Here is an 8,579-nt window from a genome sequence, read left to right as displayed (position 1 = left end):
TTCTCTCTCTCTCTCTCTCTCTCTCTCTCTCTCTCCCTCCCTCCCTCCCTCTCTCTCTCCGCCTCCCCTTCGCTCTCTGTGTAATTCTGATTTTCAAGTAAATAAATAAATCTTCAAAAAATAAAAATAAAATAAAATTATAGGCTATAGTGTTGTGTAGTCTTAAGATTTTTCTTGAGGGGCTGGTGTTGGCATCTCATATGGACACCTGTTTGAATCCTGGCTGCTCCACTTCCTATACCGCTTCCTGCTATGGTCTGGGAAAGCAGTAGAAGATGGACCAAGTCCTTGGGCTCCTGCACCCGTGTGGGAGACCCGGAAGAAGCTCCTGGCTCCTGGCTTTGGATCAGTTCAGCTCCAGCCATTGCAGCCATCTGGGGAGTGAACCAGCAGATGAAAGCCCTCTCTCTGTCTCCCCCCCCCCCCCCTTTGTAACTCTACCTCTCAAATGAATAAATGAAAAATATTAAAAATAATTTCCTTGAAAAAGAAAATAAATACAATCAGGCTAATTAAACAACTATTACCTAAATTTAAAAGACATGTATCTTTCTGTCCTACCATGCATTACAGGGTTTTTACTCTTCTTGATTACTTTTCCAGTAACATTTCTCTGAATTGCCTGGAGCTTTTGCGGCGTAGTTCATTTTGTTTATGTATCAGTAAAGCTGAATTCAGGCAAATGTAAGATTCACTTTGCCTTCCAACCCAGCTTTTATTAAGCCCGCATCACACTGTCTCCTGTTGTCAGCTCAATAACATTTGAGGACGGAATAGGATTCTGCTTGATGGTAGCAGCAGGCTTCCGGCCTTGGAATTGATTCCCAGCTCTCCACGTGTGTCCATCCACTGTGTTCTGCAGGCTTTCCCAGGTACAGCGGCTGTGCACGTGCAGACTGCTCATCTCCCTCTGAACTCCGTTAACCTGGAAACTACAGGGAGAGGGCTTGCTGCCTACTCCCTTCATGTTGATTTTGTAATTGGCCAGAAAATATTCTGGCTGCTTCTGCAAAGGCATTTTTTGGATAAGATTAACGTTGAAATCAGTGGTCTTTGAGTAAAGCACATTAGCCTTTATGATTTGGGGTGGGCCATATCCAATCAGTTGAAGGATTTAATATAGACTTCTTCATGCAAGAAGGAATATTTAAAAAAAAAGATTTACTTATTTGAAAGAGTTACAGAGAAGCAGAGAGAAAGAGAGAGAGAGAGGGAGAGAGAGAGAGGTCTTCCATCCGCTGGTTCACTCCTCAAATGGCCACAACAACTGGAGCTAAACTGATCCGAAGCCAGGAGCCAGGATCTTCTTCCACGTCTCCCGCATGGGTGCGGGGCCCAAGGACTTGGGCCATCTTCTGGAGTTTTCCCAGGCACATCAGTAGGGAGCTGGATCAGAAGTGGAGCAGCTAGGTCTAGAACTGGCACCCATATGGGATGCTGGCCCTGCAGGCTGTGGCTTAGCCCACTGCACCACAGTGCCGGCCCCGCCTTGTATTTTTAATATGCGTCCTTTTCTGTTTGAATGATGACACTACATTTTTTTTATTATTGCATTTGAATGGATTTTAGTCTTTTTTCAGAGATCCAGCCACTGGAGGGAGGAGCCTGTTGTGTATAAGATACTGTGCTCATCTGAAGCTGAAGGTAAACTCACAGGTGCTGAGGGGAACGGGAATGTCCTCTGTGCTGTTACTCTCACCCGCGGAACTTCACAGACCTGCGTAATGCCAGCACCCAGGACATCTGGGGAACGTGTAAACATGACTCATGATCTCCCAGCTGACTTCCTGGTGCACCTCAGGTCCCTCCTGTGTTGGCTGTATCTTCAGTTTGGCACCGGTGATGGTTCCTGCACGGATCTGTCCTCACTGAATTGGAGAATAAATGACACCGTGACATAAAGTGACGCAGGGAGAGGCAGCTTCGGTCCTTTTCCTGTCGAGGAAAACATCTCTGCACAAACTAATAGAGATGAAGGCATCAGCAAGATTGGGTCACCTGGGCCGTGCTCCTTTACAGCACTTTGCAGAGAGTGACGGGGAAATTCGAAGGGGAAATGAAGATGCTCAGCCTGATCAGGCCACGGTAAGCAGCCGGGTCCCCACGTTGTTGTACCCGGATGTCCGGCAGTGGTGGTGCCAATTATACTGCTCAGTGCTTGGCAGCTAGCATTCCCCTCTCTTCCCCGCCCCCTCCTGCCCTTCCTGCCTCCCTCCCACTTCTCTCTCTCTCTCCCTCTCTCTCCCTCCCTCCTCTCCTCTTTCACCTACACATTCTTCCCGTTTTCCACACTCTCCCACTCTGCTTCGTAAGGCAGGCATGAGCTGTCCTCAGAAAGAACCCTCAGTATCTTGGGAAGCCTCTGTCTTAGGTGAGGCTTCTAGATGGTCTCCAGATAAAGGGAGGCCCCTGTCCTCCCAAAAGGAGGTGGCGACCACATCTGTTAGCCCAGTAGCATCGAGTGCAAATATTTTCTTTTCTTTTTTTAGAATTATTTATTTATTTGAAAGTCAGAGTTACATAGAGAAGGAGAGGGAGAGAGAGGGAGAGAGAGGGAGAGAGAGGGAGAGAGAGAGAGAGAGAGAGAGAGAGAGAGAGAGAGAGAGAGGTCTTCCATCCACTGGTTCACTTCCCAGTTGGCCACAATGGCCGGAGCTGTGCTGATCTGAAGGCAGGAGCCAGGATCTTCTTCCAGGTCTCCCACATGTGTGCAGGGGCCCAAGGACTTGGGCCATCTTCTACTGCTTTCCCAGGCCATAGCAGAGAGCTGGATCAGAAGTGGAGCAGCCGGGACTGGAACCAGCGGCCATATGGGATGCCGGCACTGCAGGTTGGCAGCTTTACTCACTACGTCACAGCGCCAGCCCCTCAAGTATTTTCAAATGCATCCACTGAAATACATCCCAGATCTCAAGGTGCAACTCGTTCCGTATCAGGCGCTGACTTCAGTGTGACAGACCTGCCAGGGCCGTGAATTGAATGCAGAATAGGAGTGCAGAAGCTCTACTGCATTATAACTGCACCTCGTCAGTAGTTTTCAGCGAAGCCTGCTCTCTTGCTGCAGGGTGAGAATGCCTTAAACAAGGGAGCTTTCTGGCTTTGCTAACATTCTCTGAGTTCCTTTATTTTAAAGTCTGTTTTCTTTAGCTATTCTATGGAGGTTACAGAAAACTAACCAATTATACAGTCCTTAAAGTTGCTATTTCTCATGTATTTTTCAAGTTCAAGAGCCTTTGTTACCCCCATACATATGTAGCTCATCTCATTCACCACAGGCGAGAGTTCCAGTAACTGTGATCCTGCAGCATATTGGGGGAAATCAACCCCGGACTGCAGCCAGCAAGTGGGCCCTTGTCCTCTGATGGATTGATGGGTGATCTAATTCTATTTGTTTTTTAAATATTTATTTATTTGAAAGGCAGAGTTAGAGAAAGAGAGAGAGAGAGAATCTTCCATCTGCTGATTCACTTCCCAAATGGCCCAGTGGCCAAGGCTGGGTCTGGCTGAAGCCAGGAGCCTAGAACTCCATATGGGTCTCTAATGTGAGTGCTGGGGCCCAAGCACTTGGGCCATCTGTGGTATGGGAGACAGGGGTGGTGGGAGCACCAGTAAAGACCCCGTGCAAACTGGGGCTTGAACACAGGCTACCTCTGAGAGGCAGGAAATGCACCTGAATTTTTTCTCAATGAGGACGAGGAACACTATCCACCCGATTCTGTGATTAGTAACTGTGGTCACTTCAGGGATTCTGTTGCTCTGGCTGGACACCACAGACTGGGCCATTTATGAAGAACAGAGGTTGGTCTGGCTCCCGGGTCTGGAGGCTGGGCAGGCCCAGAGTGTGCACTGGCGACTGCTCACCAACTGACCTTTTCCCTGTGTCATGGTGGCAGGCATCATGCAGCGAGATGGAGCAAGTCAGAGAGAGAGTTTGCTGTTATTGTAAAGTCCCTCCCTGGAGAGCCCACGGCTCTCTCAGTCCCTGGCTCCCTCAGTCCACGAGCGAATTAAGACGTTCAAGAAGGCAGAATCTCATGGCCCACGCACCTCTCCATGACGCACCTGTCAGACACCATGAACACATGACTTAGGGGACTGTGTGTCCAATGCATGGAATCTGGAGGACACAGTCCCCATCACTCTCGCTGAGTCCGCCACGATCCCTCCTCTGGACCACGGCCTCAGCCTCCTGACAGCTCTCCTCGCTTGTGGGCTCGCCCCCAGCTACCCATCGCTCATCCCCAACTCTCAGGAGGGGGCAGCTTTCTCCTGGCTTCCTTCAAAGCCTGCACAGCCTCTGCTCTGTCCTCTCTCTGAGCCCCCTCCTCTCCTTGACTCCGTTCCATCCCCGTTGGCTTCAAGGACCATTCCCTGAGGGCACCAAGGGGCCCTCCTCGGGCCTTTGCCGTGACTGGATTGCCCTTCCACTGACTAACTCTGTGGCTCACTCAACTGCCGCCTTCTAGACTTCACTTAAATCTCACCTTAGTGAGGCTTGCCCTGTCCATTCAGTGTGAAACCTGAAACCCATGCTTCTCCCCATCCCCAAACTCAATTCCCCATGAGTTGCTTTGTTCTCTACGGCACTGGTTACTGCTGATCTATGAAGTAATCTACTTCTTGATTACGTTCCTTGCCTGTGCTCTCCCCTACAACTAGGATGTAGGCACGATTAAGGCAGGAAGTTTTCCTTTCTGTAATCGATGCTGCACTTAAAATTGTCCCAAGCGCATCCTCGGTACTCAGTAAGTTGGCTAATGGATAAATGAGTGCCTGAGCGGTGTTCTGCATGTTATCTGGAGTTTCACTAGAAACTGAATTTACTGGGGCTGGCGCTGTAGCTCACTTGGTTAATCCTCTGCCTGCGGCGCCGGCATCCCATGTGGGTCCTGGGTTCTAGTCTTGGTTGCTCCTCTTCCAGTCCAGCTCTCTGCTGTGGCACAGGAAGGCAGTGGAGGATGGCCCAAGTGCTTGGCACCTTCCCCTGCATGGGAGACCGGGAGGAAGCACCTGGCTCCTGGCTTCGGATTGGTGTAGCGCCGGCCGTAGTGGCCATTTTGGGGGTGAACCAATGGAAAAAGGAAGACCTTTCTCTCTGTCTCTCTCTCTCTCACTGTCTAACTCTATCTGTCAAATAAAAAAACAAAACTAAATTTACTGTATTTTGGCAAAGCCAGTCAAATCTGTTTATTTAGACCAAGTGGCCAGGATGGTTCTGGTCCTGTTTCAGTCACCTACTTCCATTTTCTGTCAGCTTCTCGCCATCGCCTTTGTCAGCCCCTCTGTTCCAGCTCATGGTTTCACCTTTGAGTCATCACAGAACCATTTAAGCTGTCACTGGGTACGGGCACTGTGCGGAGCCTGCCAGGTTACCCAAAGGGAAGGAGCTGGAAAAGCTCTTAGGGGGAGGTGTGAAGCCAGCCTCCTGGGAAGTGGGTGTGGCTTATCCACAATGGTTTCATCAGAGTCAAAGCCAACCCTGACTTCGCAGTCTGAAGAGCGGCTGCCTACTCGAGTGAAGGCGACTGTGGAATCCCTGGCAGGTGGGCCAGAAAACAGGACACCGGGCAGAGTAGCTCTCCGTTGCTGTCCATCAGGACCCCAGGATTTCAGCCGAGGGGTGGTTCCTGATTCAAAGGGAGGTTTTAAAATTGGCTGGGGCGGAAGTCGCCCGCGACTTGGGGCAGATGCATTAGGGGCTGATGCGGCCGAGGCTGGAACCCCTGCCTTCTTCTTGTCACAAAATGGTGCGGTGGCCGGGATGCACCCGTCTTTGAACAGCCCGCGACCTCCTGGTTCACTTTTAAAATCTGGCAGTACCAGGTTGAGCCCTTAGCAGCACAGCACGACCTTTTCGTGGGAAAAGCTGAATGGTTGGGGGCAAGTGACTTGACTTTCTGTCTCTTTTCTCCCACGATGAGTTTTCTTTCTTTAATTTTTGTTTTTAATTTAGTCTAAGCTTCCTGGTTTTCCCTTATCTACAATAAGGGGCCTGGCCACAGCCCCTGACATTCCATCCGACACGTGCCTACCCTTTCAGGTGCTGGCACGAGGGGGGCTCATCGTCCTGCAGGCAGACGCAGAAGGACGAGGGAGGGGAAGAGTAGCCTCTCCGCTAACAACCACAGGACCGATATGGCCACCACCAATTACGCCTCGCTGTATCTAATGGACGTGGGGTCTGTGCGTTTATTCTGAGGACCGGCTGAGAGGAGGCTGCACGTGTTCCAGGTCAGAAGTTCCAGGCTCAGAGCAGACGCCTTCAGAGAGGTCATGCCTGAGGGTGAAGAAGAAGCCATCTTCCAAGGATTTTCTGGGGTGGACGGGAGAGGTTTGGGGAAAGGTAGTGGGGTACCAAGAAGCCACTTGCATTCCTGATTGTTGAAAACAATAACGTACTAGTGTAGGCCCAAAGAGGATAAGGAGTTAAAGAATACGAAGGGGCTGCTGTTGTGGTGTAGCGCATAAAGCTGCCTCCTGGGACGACGATGCCAGCATCCCACATGGACAACGGCGGAGTCCCCGTTACTCCACTTCCCGTCCAGCTCCCTGCTGATGTACTTGGGAAAAGCAACAGAAGAGGGCCCAGGAGCTTCGGCCCCTGCCACCCATGTGGGAGACCTAGAAGAAGCTCCTGGCTCCTGGCCTCAGTATGGCCCAGCCTTAGGGCCATTGCAGCCATCTGGGGAATGAACCAGGGGATGGAAGCTCACTCATGCGCTCTGTCTCTCCCTTTCTTAGTGTAACTTCGACTTTCAAATGAATAAATCTTTTAAAATATATTTTAAAAATTGGCTGGGGCTGCTGAGCATAAAACCAGGTGGAGTGGTGGAGACGTGGCCTTGGTAGGGGGTGTCTGCTCCGGCTGGCCTGGCCCTGGCGAATGGGGGAAGCTCACAGGGGGTCACCGTGGAGACCTGAAGGTGGGTGCCTGTGAGTGGCGATTGGCTTCCATGTGGCTTACCAAATCACCCTTGGCCGAGTCCACAGAGTCTGGCTGCACTGGTGACAGTGACCGCAGAGGCCATGCCGAGCTCACTGGTGAAGACGGGAATTTGTGGCAGCGACTCAAGGAATCTGTAAGGAAAAGAGAGGGACTCCATATCCATAGGGGTGGAGGACTCAGTCCTGCGGGTGGTAGACTTGGAGAAAACGGAAACAGCTGCTTTCTCCTCTGGTCTTCGGTTGTCCATCAGAACACATCCGAGTTTTAATTTCTCCCGACAGTAAGATACTTTGAAGATCAGAGTAAAGACTTGTAGTGAAAGGACCAGAATTCAAATGGGCTCTATTTCCACTTGAAAGTGGAATTCTTAAAAAAAAAAATACTGAACTTCAAGAAAGAAATGGCCAGAACAGCAAAAAGAAAAAAAAAATAAGGATTGAGTGTCTCATCCCATCATTTCAGGATCAGCATATGGCATGGGGTTGGTACAGGGGCAGAGGAATTTTGTTAACAGAGCCCGCATCTGGCAGGAGTGGGTGGAGATTTTGTTTGACAGCACATCTGTAGCCTTCCTCCCTTCCTCTCCTCTGTCTTCAGTGGGGTTGGAGAACCAGGCCAATGGCCTTCAGGAACTTTTCCTTGGCTAAACTTTCTGAACCCATTGTGGCTGGATCCCAAAGTCCCTGCACCACTTTCCTAAAGAGGCAGGAGCCGGCTGGTGCCGCGGCTCACTAGGCTAATCCTCCGCCTGTGGCACCGGCACACCGGGTTCTAGTCCCAGTTGGGGCACCGGATTCTGTCCTGGTTGCTCCTCTTCCAGTCCAGTTCTCTGCTGTGGCCCAGGAGTGCAATGGAGGATGGCCCAAGTGCTTGGGCCCTGCACCCCATGGGAGACCAGGAGAAGCACCTGGCTCCTGGCTTTGGATCAGCGCAGCGCGCCTGCCATAGCAGCCACTTTGGGGGTGAACCAACGGAAGGAAGACCTTTCTCTCTGTCTCTCTCTCTCTCTCTCTCACTATCTAACTCTGCCTGTCAAAAAAAAAAAAAAAAAAAAAAAAAAAAACAACAACAACAAGAGACAGGAGCCCCCCAGCAGGGCCGGCTCCATGAGCTGGGGAAGGCACGACTTCTGACGCCTGAGCTCACAGGGGACAACTTCGCGTTCTTACTCCCCGTGGCTCCCGGGTGGTTGGAAGGAATGCAGGTTTCCTGCAGAGGCCCAGGTCCCCAGAGCAAGGAAAAAGCATCAGGTCGCTTCCCCGGACGATGCTGATGGCACACTCCATTGCCTGCATGTGATGGGCGCTTCTACGCTTGGGTCACTATTTGGCCGTCCTCCATCTTCGGCTGTCCCTTCCTCCTCCCCAGGGCTCGCTCAGTCTTCTTGGGGCCGGCATCTAGGTTCTCTGGATGGAACGGAGCTCATAGGGGGAACTTCTTTCTCGCCGGGGTGGTGATGGAGGAGGGTCAGGTTGCACCCTGGATGACAGATCTTAGCTGTCCGGAATGGCCGAGCCTCTTGGAGTTCCCAGTGCCCAGTGCTGGCTCTATCTGAGAGTCCTGCCCAACACTGAGGAGCTTGGAGCCTCCTGGATCGCATAAGCTAAGCAGCGAGACAGAAACCCCGGTGGAA

At 51.3% G+C, this 8,579-nt stretch overlaps 1 long non-coding RNA gene across 1 annotated transcript; it reads right to left on the bottom strand.

Moving 5' to 3' along the window:
- Window positions 1-1,144: 1,144 nt before the first annotated feature.
- LOC138846481 (uncharacterized) lies at window positions 1,145-7,928 on the bottom strand. Its single transcript, XR_011383998.1, has 2 exons — window positions 6,965-7,928; window positions 1,145-6,277 (listed from the first exon to the last, which is right to left on the bottom strand). It is a non-coding gene; the product is annotated as an uncharacterized lncRNA (long non-coding RNA).
- Window positions 7,929-8,579: the final 651 nt, after the last annotated feature.

Source organism: Oryctolagus cuniculus, chromosome 18 (assembly GCF_964237555.1).
Source record: "Oryctolagus cuniculus chromosome 18, mOryCun1.1, whole genome shotgun sequence".
Classification (NCBI taxonomy): Eukaryota; Metazoa; Chordata; class Mammalia; order Lagomorpha; family Leporidae; genus Oryctolagus; species Oryctolagus cuniculus.
The sequence above is the reverse complement of the archived record's forward strand: the minus strand, read 5'-3'. Positions and strand labels throughout refer to the sequence as shown.